This window comes from Triturus cristatus, chromosome 3_1, assembly GCF_964204655.1.
Source record: "Triturus cristatus chromosome 3_1, aTriCri1.1, whole genome shotgun sequence".
NCBI classification, from domain to species: Eukaryota; Metazoa; Chordata; class Amphibia; order Caudata; family Salamandridae; genus Triturus; species Triturus cristatus.
The window spans coordinates 972,255,472-972,268,610 of NC_140583.1; the positions used below are offsets into that span (position 1 = coordinate 972,255,472).

Genomic DNA, 13,139 nt, shown 5'->3' on the forward strand with positions numbered 1-13,139 from the left:
ATTCAAACATTAAGTACTCCTGCAATTTCCTAGCCACATGGGAACACCACATCTTGGGATGCATCTGTGCATGGCTCCTTGGCTGAATTGACCTTGCTTGATGTGATTTCTGATGCTCAGTTGTTGCATATTCTGAATCTGAGTGTTGTATCTTCACATTTGCACTAGGACTGTACTGGTAGGCTACATCACTGCTTGTTCCATTGTCATCTTAGCCTAGTGGGGCAAGTGGGTCTATATTCACACTAGTTAGACACTGATGCACTGACAAAGTACATTATGTAGCATTTATATGTATAATTTGAGCTCTCCTAATGGATTTCATATGTGGCTACAGTTTTTGATGTAGCATATGTAGACGGTAGGTTTGGGACTGTTGTCTTCCCAGGCCCATACTATGTGGATCACTTCACAGTCATCACACTATGAGTGGACTCTACTATCATCCACAAGTATGAGGCTGCACACATGGTTAGCTGTAGGAGGCACACGCACAGTCATAGCACACTATCTACTTTACCACACCATGTTAATTGTGGTTGGCAATGGAGGAGTATTTGCTACAGGTAGATGGCAAGCACACTATTTTGTTTGTACCAGATATTGTTTAATGGTGTTTGTTACACATAGCTACATACATTTTCTATGTGACAATTAATTGTTGGCGTGATGTGAATATTTTGATGTTTACTGTGACTATGAAATCAAAATGCATACACACTGGTAGTGCTTGTATATTTATTGACATATATGTACACAGTTTCATATAGTCATAATTTTGTGACATCATGTAAGTCACTCATGAATCCGTGAACATTTTTGAATGATATAGTCCCTCTGTTGTGTTGCTGTTACTGATGGAACAGTTTGATGTAGTTGCTCATCTTCCTCATCCTCATCGTCCGGCGGTTCCAGCTTTCTCATTGGAATCAGCCAATGGAACATTTGCCCGTACACAAATGTTGTGCAATATGCAACAAACTAGTACAATTTTGCATTTCATTGGTGGTGAATAGAGACTCCTGAAGTGGGATTTCAGTACGCAATGTCTGCTCTGCTATGGACTGCGTCTGCTTAGGGGATGATTGTACCTCTGCTGGAATTCCGTCTGAGTTTTTTTCAGGAGGAGTCATCACCCACGGCTGCAGAGCATATCCTTGGTCAGCTGCAAAGACAGGAGGGGTAAAATTAGTTAAGAGTCATGACTGGGAATAGCCCCACATTCATGGACATTCTAGATGTGTCTTGAATGAATCATACACTATTCCCACTGTAAGAGATCGTGCTATGACATTGTGCAGCATACACGCAAGTAGTAATTGGACATGACTGACGCTGTACTACACATACAAGAGTGCTGTCCTCCGTGATTCACGTACTATTTGTCATACTTATGAGTGCCAATGCCCTGAAGGTGATGATTTTTCACCAGTAAGGTGAAATTTTGCCATTTTTGAACTGATACGTGTCTGATTTTACAACCTGTAGCTGGAGCAGGTGATGTTGCTTAGTTCAGTCACACATATTTGGCAGTGAGAGTTGGAGTCAATGTTGTTCAATGTGTACTGCCATGGGTAGGGTAGTGAGTGGATAGCAATGTGGGACGATATGTGTACACATGGCAGTGCACCATGTCCTCTATGTTCTCTCTATACAAGGGGTTTGAGTTTTGTGAGAGTCATGCGCTGTACAGTGCAACTGGTAGACTAACCATACTACACTGCCACACTGCTTGGGGACAGTGTAGGACATATTTTCCAGATGATTCTGTGTCCAGGGTTTGGTGCCTGCGCTGGCAGAATCTGTGCAGCATTGCTCCATGACAGGCACATTATTACCAAGATGACTGTGTTGTTGGCTGTCATGGGAGATGTAGTTTATGCATGAGGCTGTACCTTGCTGCACAGTTTGTAGCCTTTGTGGACTGATAGAATGGTTTGTGTGCTGCAAAACGGTGTGCACATAAGATTGGATGTGTGTTTATGATGAGCAATGTAATGTTCAGCTGCTGGCTCTAAGCCAGCCTGTGCAGGGAGGGGTGGGGCCGGGCCATAGGAGGGGGGGAGGAAAAGTGGTATGTGAACTTCTAAGTGCGCATGTCAGTTTGGCCGGCAGTCTCAGGCTGACCAAACTGACATGCACACTTCGGTTTTGCCAACCCGGCTGAATTGTACAGCCAGGTTTGAAAAACAGCACGGACTCTCTGTGCCTGAGCGAGAGTTGATCTAGCCCGTTGAGGCCAATCCGCACGCTGCTCTCATGCTTGAAAGCAGCACAGGAATTGGATGGGGAGTTGTCATGCTGTCCCAGGGACTCCTGGAACAGGGAATTGGCAGCAGAGGAGTGTGTGGTGGCCAGCAGCACCAGATACGTGTTTATTTGTATTTTTAACATTAATCCCTCCTGCTGTGTGCTTCCCCCGTGTGCTTCCCGCTGGCCCCCTCCACACCTCACCTGCCCGGCCGGCATTTTTCTGTGTCAGCCGCCACTGGCAGTTCACTTGTACATGTGTCCCACAGTGGTATAGGCGGTCTCGACATGTGTGACTTGTAGGATTGTGTTCCGCATATGCCATGTAGATTGGCGCAAGTATGTAGCCCAACACCTACATATTCACTGTCCCATTTAGCCCACAATTACTATGGTAATATATTCCAACATAATTGACTATCATGTGGTCAGTCATGTGCGTCAAAAGTACTTACCAACCAGTAGGTCATTCCCATATGTCCCATTCTGGATGCACTCATTGATGATGGAATGACGGAAGATGAAGGAATCATGAGCACTGCCTGGGTACTTTGCGAGGACGTTAATGAAGAGACCCAGATGGTCCACAATTGCCTACACATTCATGGAATGTGTGTGCTTTGTATTGCGGTACAGGTGTGATGTGGCCGCTGGAGGCATAAGTTGCACATGTGTGTAGTCCATTGCCCCCAACACATGTGGAAATCCTGCAGTTGCATAAAAGCCTTGCATGTTTTCCTTTTCCTTTTGTTTCTGCGTTGTGCTAAGGAAGAAGAGGTAATGGTGTGTGAGGCTTATGATGGCATTCAGTATGGAGGGAAGGAAGGCTGAGAAAGATGGCTGGGATACTCCTGCCATTCTGGTTGTGGTTGGTTGGTAAGTTCCAAATGCCAGCATGTGTAGGAGAGCCAGTAGCTTGGCCTGCAGAGGGATGTTGGTGCACTGCTGCAATGTTGGCTGCAGCCTTGGTACAATCTGGTGCAGGAGGCGGACAATGGACTCCTTCCTGAGCCTGTAATGGGCAATGACGTCCTCCTGTCTGAGGTCAATGAGGGTAATCCTCTAGCAGTATGCCCGCTCTCTTTTCCTGCGCAGCCTCAATGGTGATGATGGGGGTGCTGGTGAAGGTGGTGGTGTTCTTGGTGCTCCGAGATGCAGTAGGAGTGAGTCCATGGTGCCGTAGAGCTTGCCAGTTTGATTTGGGTATGCTCTACTCTTATACTAGTGGACAGGCATCATTTTGGTTTTCCGTAGAGGTAAATTATTGCCACTATTGGGACTCTGTGCGTCTTTTGCTAAAGTCGTGTCATTTTCCCAAATCGTTGTCAATACGGCAGCATCAGTTTTGCTTGGCTTTTTAAGAGTGAACGCCTACCTTGCATAACATTATCGCTATCTGCCACTTCCAGACCTGGAGCTGTGAAAAATAGGCACGGGACTCATAAAAGTGACGCTAAAGACCTCTAGCATCACTTTGTAAATATGAAGCCAAAAAAAAGCAGCTGCAGCGCTAGCTCCTTGTAAATATGCCCCCAGGTTTCTTTGACTCCGGACTCAAGAAAGTACACAGCTTTTATTACTCCTGGTGGCTGTTTTCAGTTTAAATGGATGCTCTTCCGACTCGCGTCAGCTGTTTTCCAGAGGTTAATTTTTAATGTATTTGGTAAAGAAAGGGGCATAATGTTCTTTCAAGATGACATTCTGGTATTCGGGAAAAGTATGGAAGAGCATGCTACTAAATTGACCAGAGCACTATCTATTCTAGAAACCAAGGGTTTGACAGTGGAATTGTTGACATGCAAATTTGTTGAGAAAAGTGTAACGTATTTGGCCACGTGATTGATGAGTCAGGAGTTAAACCTAAACCATCTTTGGTTCAAGCCATTAGAAATGCTGCCACGCTTAACTCTAAAGTTGATGTATGATCCTTTCTTGGGCTGCCAGAGTTTTGTGCTAAGTTTATTTCCAAATTTGTGGAGAAATGCTACCATATTAGATAGCTTTTGAAACAATGGAGCAAATTTGTGTGGTCATAACAATGTGAGCAAGATGTTTCTATTATAAAAGATGGTATTACTAATGCTACTAAATTGCACAGTTTTGACCCAATTGTGGATTTTATTAGAACAACCAGTGATGGCTGGTGCAGGTAAGAGTGGTGGTGAGTGAACAGATGATGATGAGGGAAAATAAAATTAAATAAAAGAAAACCATTTACCTTGCGCCTGCAGCATCGCCGAGTGGTTTTCTTATTTTTCCCCCCTCGGAGAGAGGTATGGAACTGAAGAGAAAGAAGCATTAGCATGTGCTTGGGCTCTAGACAATGTTTGGGCATTTGTGTGGGAGGAGCCCTATTCATTGTGACCATAAGCCCCTGGTGAAGTTACTGACCACAGAAGGAAGAGCATCAGCCGGAATAGCTCGAATTTCAATGCGCATCCAGGATTTTGTTATATAAAATCGTTTACATGGCAGGAAAGGATAACATGGTAGCAGATTGTTTATCCCGTATGCTAACACAGGTGGAGGAATGTGAGAATGAGAATCATTGTCATGTTCCTTTGATATACACTAGTGGGTGTCCTGCAGTGAAGAAAGATGATTAGGAGAAGGAGTATAAAGATGACATGTTATTGTAAGAGGTAAATACATTTATTGGGGGGGTCAATGTTGCAACAAAAGGAACTTGTCAGACAAGGTTAAACCCTTTTGGAAGGCGCAATCTGAATTATTGTTTGATGGTGGCATGATTTTAGGAGGGGAGAGAATAGCTCCTCCTTTGAATCTACAGAATAGCATACTGCAGTTATGTCATGAGGCCCATTTTGGAATTATACTTACCAAGGCTGTTGTAAAAAAGATATTCTGGTGGCCGGGGGTGGACACTGCAATAGAGCGAATGGTCACATAGTGCATGAAATGCTCCAGAGCAAACAAGTCTTTGCAAACACTTAGGCCTCCAATGAGTGAGGGACATATTCAGAAGAACCCTTAGGAATCTATAGCCATTGGTATTATGGGACCTGTAGGACCATTCCAAGAGTAAGTCATAGCGATCATGGATCTTTTCTCAAGATGGCCATTAGTCAAAATGGTGCAAAAGGCAAACACTAATGCCGTTTTGATTTTATGGTCCATGCTTTCAGTTTGGAGGTGATCCCCACCACTATTTTGAGCGACAATAGGGTGCAATTCCAGTCTAATGGACTTAAGCAATATTATTACAGGATTGGAGTTAAGTTAAAGACCACTTCTCCTTCCAGCCCAAGTGAGAATGACATTGTTGAGTGATTCAACTGTGTCATTAAGGGGGTGGTTCAAACTGCTTGTGCTCGTAATAAGGATCGGGTGGTCCAATTACTTGAAAGCTGTATGGACTGGTAGAGTCACTAGGAATGAGGCCACCATGTTTTCACCTTTTTTGATAATGAGAGGGAGAAATCCTAGAACGAAATGCAATCGTAGATGGTTGTTCAGAACGTGTTGAACCTAGGTCAGTGGAAACAACCAGAGATACCATGGCTACGGGGCATCAAAAAGCAAAGCTTAACATGATTTAAAAAATAATACCAAGTGTAAATGTCAAAGTTGGAGAATGAGTTTGCATAAGGAAACCAAGGTTTGTAACTAAAGGCGGAAGTACATTTTACGAACCTGTAGAAGTAGTGGAAGTTTTACATAATGTGCAATGTTTGAGCAATGGCAAAGTGTGGAATCTTAAGCGAGTAGCTTTGTGCAATATGAATGGATGGGAAGACGGAATTGTGAACAGGAAACACTTGGATTTGTTGGATATGAATGACACTATAATTGATTTGAGTACACAGGAGGATGCAGTGGAGAGGGCTCAGGGTCCACTAACAGATAAGTCTAGGCCTCGCTCATCGCAAAGTTCAGGTGATTCTATGGAAGTTCTGTTTCCCCTTCTTGTAATGCTAGAGAAGCATCAGAGTGTGAATTTGACAATGCTCAGGATGGTAATGGGTCACCTTCAAGTGTTGAAGAGAGTAAAATGGATAAAATACTCAGGAAACCACCTAAAGGACCTTAGCTATGAAGGTTTCAAGAAGATTTTGTTTTTCTCTTCGTTTTTTTCTTTCATTTGTGTTTTCCCCCCCCAAAAGTATATGCTTTAGGTATTTAGGTTTGCAATTTTCTGAGTAATTCTAACTTTTAAAAAAATGGAGGGGGTGGTGGTGATGGAGCTAGGACTCGTGGAAAAAGAGACTTTCTCGAAAGCAATCCACTCGCTTAACTCATTAACAAGTTACTAATAATGTTTGGTGAAAACTAATACGCACCACATAAACACGCAGGTTAGTGAAGCTTGCATATGTGTATACTAACACGGATAACACTGAGGAAGGAATAATACCGCTTTAACAGGATATCTGTTTTGCGCATGCGTCAACTGCATCTACGTAGGATGACGTATTAACGCTTGGAGGGAATTTCTTGCGCATGAGCAGAAGCTTTAAAAATGGAGTCTTGAAGGCTCATATGCATGGCACCTGCTTAGCTGAAATAAAAACAAGCTATTTTACTAATGCGGGGAAAGTATTAATAAGTACAGCGGAATAGAGTAGAGGTGGGTGGCATACAGTGCGACCACTTTATTTGTGAAATTAATATTTGTCTTTCTGACTTTATTATTAGTGCATATTTGGGCCCCTCTCGCATAACTGAACTAAGCTGAGTCACGTGAAGTTTGCGCATTTCTATTGAAAGGGAGTCCGGAACGGTGACTAAGAAGTTGAATGCAGGGCAAAGGACAAGTGTTACACCCTGGGAACGGACGGTGAAGTGTTCAACGATAAAGAGTCTTATACAAAATGTTATTATATTGTTTCAAAGTGAAATGTAAAAAGTGTATGAGAACCCAATTTATGAATAAAAATTAAGGGGATGGGTTTGCGAACAATAGTTTTACTGAATTTTGTGACATGTAAGCTTGGTGTGATGAAGACTTCCCCCCTTTTGCCTGACCAATCAAATTTCGTATTTTTCCGCTATTGAAACTTTAGTGGGTGTGACATGGGGGAAACCAGAGGTATAATTAAGATAGCTTTAGTTAGTTAGTCAGAGTGCACAGATGGAGATTTGATGAATGGAGGGGAAGATGCTGAAATGCTGATAAAGAATTGAAGAAGTGTAGAGCTGGGTGTAGGGAGCTGATAGCAGAATCCGAAGCAGAACTTTCTATCCTAATTTAATTGGGTTAGATCTGAAGACTTTCGGAAGAATCTCGAGGAGGAAGAGAGTGTCAGAGAGGGTTGCGGCACAATCATCGGTATTCTAGAGAGGTCGACTATACTGTCCCGATTCCTGTCCTGAAGTCTTTGTCTCCTGTCCTATCTCAGAGGACCCTTACCAGCCCTTTGGCCAGAAGGTTGGTCTTCCACATCATCCTTGGTAAATATTACTTCTTGTTATTTGCAACTGTTCTTTTCTCTCTGTCCTCTCCCTTTCTAAGCATTGATTATTGTATGAGTCCGATGCAAATGCATGTTGTTTTATTAATTAAGTTTTCTCTCCCATAAATGAGGTGACTGCACTGTATATTTGAGATGGTTCACATGCACTTGAATTTAGATAAAGCTTCAAAATCTTAAAGAGTCTGTGGTTATTTCATTATAATTAAAGTATAAGTAAGTCAGTTTTAAGATATTATCACCATCAACTAGTTCAATTAATGGTCCATCGACCAGAGGAAAGAACATTTTGATCTGTGATGGGTTGGTTAAAGGTGAACAGAACTAATCCTAAATATTGTGAAATCTATAAACTTTGGCAACCAGCGGTTTTACGCACTGTGAGTTTTATGGGCCCAGGTGAGTATATGGTAGCGGAGTATCTGTTTTTGAACCGCTGGACCAGTTTTCTGGTAGCAGAGGATGGTTATTATTGACTAGTTTGGTGATAAATTTTGTGATTGATTATTGATTTATGTTTAACAAAAGAGTTAGTGTCTTGTTTTATGTTGTCTAGAAGCACAGGTACAGGGGTTACCTCGGCATTCCCGGGAAATTGAAAATCGGGTGGTGATAGAAGCCATACTGCAGGAGGTTACTTGTCTGTTGTTATAACACTGAGAAGCTACGGAGGGCTGGCAGGGTTAAAAAAGGGACTATATCGTGTAAAAGTAGAGTGTGAGTGATAGCAGAGGGTTCGCTGGTGAAACTTTGGTCTTATTTCCCAAAAGGGGTATCATTGGAGAAGTGGCAGGTTCTCCCGAGCTTGAATGAAGGGTAAACTGGTGTTTTACTCGCAGTGAAAAGGAGTAATTCTGAAACTCAAGAATAAGTCAAAATCTATCCTTTGTTTAGTGGAACAGACAGAGTAGCGAATGTTTTATGTTGTTATTAATGAAATATAGTAAAGAGAAAAGTTTAAAGAAAGTTATCGTGTTACCTTGTGAAGGGAGGGTCAGTCGCAGGAGCTAAACTGACGTCACAAAGAGCTGCGCTGGGATAGGTTGAAACAGCGGGCGTTTGAAGGATGCAAATATTGTAAAGGGAGGGTCAGTAGTGAGGAGCAAAACTGACGTCACAATAGACGCGCTGGGATTGGTCAAACCATGAGCGCAAGTCCGAATCTAATTGGTTGATAGAAGCTGCGTTAGGATTGGTTGAAAGAAGTTGTATGCTGAGTTCTAATTTGACAGCTGGTGCGAGTCGTGCTGACGTAGGAAGGACGTGGGTAACAGAGTTCGAAGGTATTCGGAAGACTCTTTTATATATTGTCCAACGGAAATGTTTGGATAAAGAAAGAATATGACATTAATAAAGAAAATTAAGAATTTCTTTAAAAAAGACAAGCCTGTAGTGACAAGGGAGGGAATTCCTATTCCACCACCTAAAACACCTGCTTCATTTATGATGATGGAAAGAGGGTATCATACGTGTGTATGGTTGGAGTACACAAAAGGTGATGGTGTTTTGGCTTTTCCAGAGCATGGTACGTTTAATATAAAGATACTGCAGAATTTGAGAGATAGAAGGAAAATGTTAGAACCAAATCCTAGATTGACACAGTATGAAGCGTTAGAAGAATGGGAGATTGAGGCATATGAACGAAAAAAATTCAGAAGTGGTCAGAGGTTTTGAGGATTTTTGCCTAGACATCCGTATGAATCACGTGGAGCTAAATTGAAGCGATAGAGAAGAGCAGTAGTATCAGAGGGTTTGTATCCAGTGTTAATGGCTGAAGAGCAATAAGGGAGCAAGTGTAAGGAAAAGAGAAAACATTTGAATGCAACAGAATATGGTGAATTGGATGATGAATTGTTAGAGGATATTTTGATTAAAAACCCTCCACCGTACCAAGAAGAATCTAGTAGGGTCACCCCAAGTGCACCAATGGTAGGAATGCCTTTAATTCCCCAGATTTTACATGATACGTCAGTAAATAGGGTGTTACAAGATCATGAGAAAAAGCCTTAAATAAAACAAGAGAAGAATTAGTTCAGAAAATAAGTCAATTGAATTTAAATGCCAAGGCCTTAACAGTACCAGTGACTATAGGTCCAGTTATCCCATTGTATGGAGATAAAGTGAGTTGGCCAAAACCTCAAACTATGACAATTCCTTTGAGTAATCCCAGAAAAGAAATAGTAATATCCGATGATCAGGTCAGTGAGAGTGAATCAGTTATATCTTCGATAGATCTTCCAGTAATGGAACCTTTACCCAAAACACCAAAAAGAGTTTCACCCGGAAATTTAAAATAAAAGGGTACAATTCTCTCTGTAGGAACGGGAGGCTCAACAATGGTCACTCCTGAAGATTTAGAGAGATGGGCACAGGAAAGAGAAAAACAAAGCTTGCGACCAAAGATTCTAGACATTAATAAGTTGAAAGTGGAATTAGAAGAAATGATAGCTGGTAATGTGGGTACTGAAAGATTGAATATCTTCAGTAATGAGGAGTTATTGTTTTGGTGTAAAACAATAACCAGAAGAGCAAAATTGTTTCATGAGAGATTAACAGAAGTTGCCTCAGAGATTGGAATAGTGATAGGAAGATCGAAATTGTTACAGAAAGCATATCGAGTGGAGTTTTCTGATAAGGATTTAGAAAATATGAACGTTTCTGGTAAAAGATTACAGATAAAAGAATTGCTGAATGTTTTGCAAAAATGGGTAGACATTGATAAATGGAGGATTAAATGGATAAGAAAGAAAGAGGAAGTACAAGCGGGAGAAGCAGCATCTGCGTTCCCAATGAGAGAATCAGAAATGGTTGAAAGAATGTGTCCAATGAGAGAGGTTCCTGGTGGTGGATATGTACACGTCCCTTGGAGCAGACAGGACATTTTGTCATTTACAAATGACTTTCCTAGATTGAGAGAAAAACCTGTTGAATGGTATAAACAGGTGGAAAGATTTGTGAAGGTCTCAAAGGTTTTATTGAAAGATTTGGATGGATTGTTTGATATTGTGGTACCTGTTGATCTATGGACAGAAGGTAAAATCACAGTTGATTGGCCAAGTGAGGAATATGCGAGAGATTCTAAAACAGGAACACCATCAGAGGAGGTGATGAAGAAATATCATCAAGTGATTACCTTCCTTAAAGGGAAGATCCCTTCTAAAGAGACAGATTGGGCAAAGATAGATAGAACAACTCAGGAGCCTAAGGAGTCTGTGCATGCATACTATGAAAGGTTGTTACAGGTCTTTAAGCAGTATAGTGGATTTGAGAACATTGGTGATAAGGATATGGGACATTTTGTATATCGGTTTGTGTATGGTCTGAAACCAGAGATTAGTCAGATGATTAAACAGCACATGTTGTGCTGGCAAAGCAAGTTGATAGATGAAATATTGAAGTATGTGAAGTATTGCGATGATGACATTGAGGCAAAACATAGAAAGTTAAAAGAGAAAATGTTGTGGGCAAAGGTGAAATTGGCAGAGCAGCAGGAAGCACATTTAATTACCCAATCCGAAAATCAGATAAAGGAACAGAGTCAGAGTGAGCAAGTGTCGATTGGTGGTAAAGGAAAAGGACGAATGAGTAAAGAGGAAGCAAGGAAGAAATTTCCTTGTCATGCGTGCGGAAAGCTTGGACATTGGAAGAACGATTGTACAAATGTCCAGAATAATAAGGGGGTAAATTAAAATTTAAATCCGCAGATGCAGAATGAAGGGATTGTGAATCAGCAGCAGGTAGTTACTCCACAGTATCAGTTGCCAAAGGCTCCTATGCCAAATCATGTGAACCTCCAAAAATACAGTGTGAACACTGGATTTCAAGGAGAAAGTGGTAAGAAATATTCTGTGGTTTTACAATATTTTTTGCAGAATGATGAAGGTAATTTGGACTATGTACAATGATGGTGCCTGAGGGGAGAGAAAGAGGAGTGCGCACTTGGTGCATCCTTGTCGGTAGATCAGGCAGGTCCATTTATTGATGGGAAAGTGGAAGGGAATGACATCACTTTTCTATTGGACACTGGTGCTACCAGGTCTACTGTGAGAACAGCAGACATCCCAAACCTACCCCTCTCGGGAGAAACTGTCCAAGTTGTAGGAGTGTCAAACAAACAGATTAGAACCCCAGTTACACAACCGATGGAAGTGCATACTGGAAATTTGAAACACATGCATCGATTTGTAGTTTGCGATTCTAGTCCGGTAAATCTGTTAGGAAGGGACCTATTGTGCAAAATGAATTGTACAATTTACTGCACACCGGATGGTGTTGCCTTCCAAACCCCAGATGAGGATGTTGTGTACAAGATGTTGTTAGCCAAGCAAGGTGCAGAAGTAGATGGAATGTTTTCATTAATGTCTGAAAGTGAATTACCAGAAGAATTGAGAACCACAGTGAATCCCGATGTATGGGATTTTTCAGGAAAAGATTTTAGGGCTGATGGCAAATGTAGATCCAGTGAAAATAGTGGTGAAAAAAGGTGCTGTTTATCCAAACACACAACAGTACAAAATGAGTCCAGAAGTAAAAGTAGGAGTTGCTCCAGTAATTAATCAGATGATTAAACAGGGAATTTTGAAAGAGATAATGAGTAGTTCTTGTAATTCGCCAATCATGGGACTCAAAAAGCCTAGTAGAAAGTACAGGATAGTGCAGGATTTGCGAAAAATAAACAAAATTGTAGTGTCTTGTTGCCCAGTAGTGCTAAATCCAGCAGTGATTCTTAATCAGATAGCCTGGAATGCAGGCTGGTATACAGTATTTGATTTGTGCCAAGCATTCTTTTCCATTCCTTTACACCCAGATAGCCAGTATCTTTTTGCCTTCAGGTTCGAAGACCGTGTTTTGGCATGGTGCAGAGTTCCTCAAGGGTACACAGAGAGTCCCTCAATTTTCAATCAAATTCTGAAAAAGTGTTTGGAATCACTAATTATGCCCAAGAATTCAGTTTTGGTTCAGTATATTGATGGTCTCCTGGTGGCATAAAAAGACACAAGAAGAATGTGTTACTGGCACAATTGCATTACTGAACCTCTTGGCTGAAGGAGGACACATAAAGTCCCCAGAGAAATTGCAATTTTGTCAGCAAGAAGTAAAGTATCTAGGGCATAAAATAGAAAGAGGAGTTAGAAAAGTGACTACAGAAAGAATAAAAATAAACAAGCAAATGCAACTACCTCAGACACAAAGGGAAATGAGAATGTTTTTGGGAGTGGTTGGGTACTGTAGGCAGTGGATAAACAGTTTCTCCCTGCTAGCGAAACCATTGATACAACTGACTAGGAAAAGAGCGAAAAAGATGCAATTGACTGGAATGATGAATGTCTGGAAGCATTCATAAAATTGCGAAATTGTCTGTGTGAGGCCCCTGCCTTGGGCATGCCTGATTATTCTAAATAATTTTCACTGTTTTGCTGTGAGAGAGAGAATTGTGCACTTTCAGAGAGATGGATT

The 13,139-nt window shown here is 41.4% G+C and overlaps 1 long non-coding RNA gene across 1 annotated transcript in view; it reads right to left on the reverse strand.

Moving 5' to 3' along the window:
• Positions 1-763: 763 nt before the first annotated feature.
• The window catches only part of LOC146861341 (uncharacterized), a 215,700-nt gene continuing 203,324 nt past the window's right edge, over positions 764-13,139 (reverse strand). The window contains exon 3 of the long non-coding RNA XR_014979247.1: positions 764-1,165. This is a non-coding gene — a long non-coding RNA (uncharacterized LOC146861341). The remainder of the gene's footprint in view (positions 1,166-13,139) is intronic.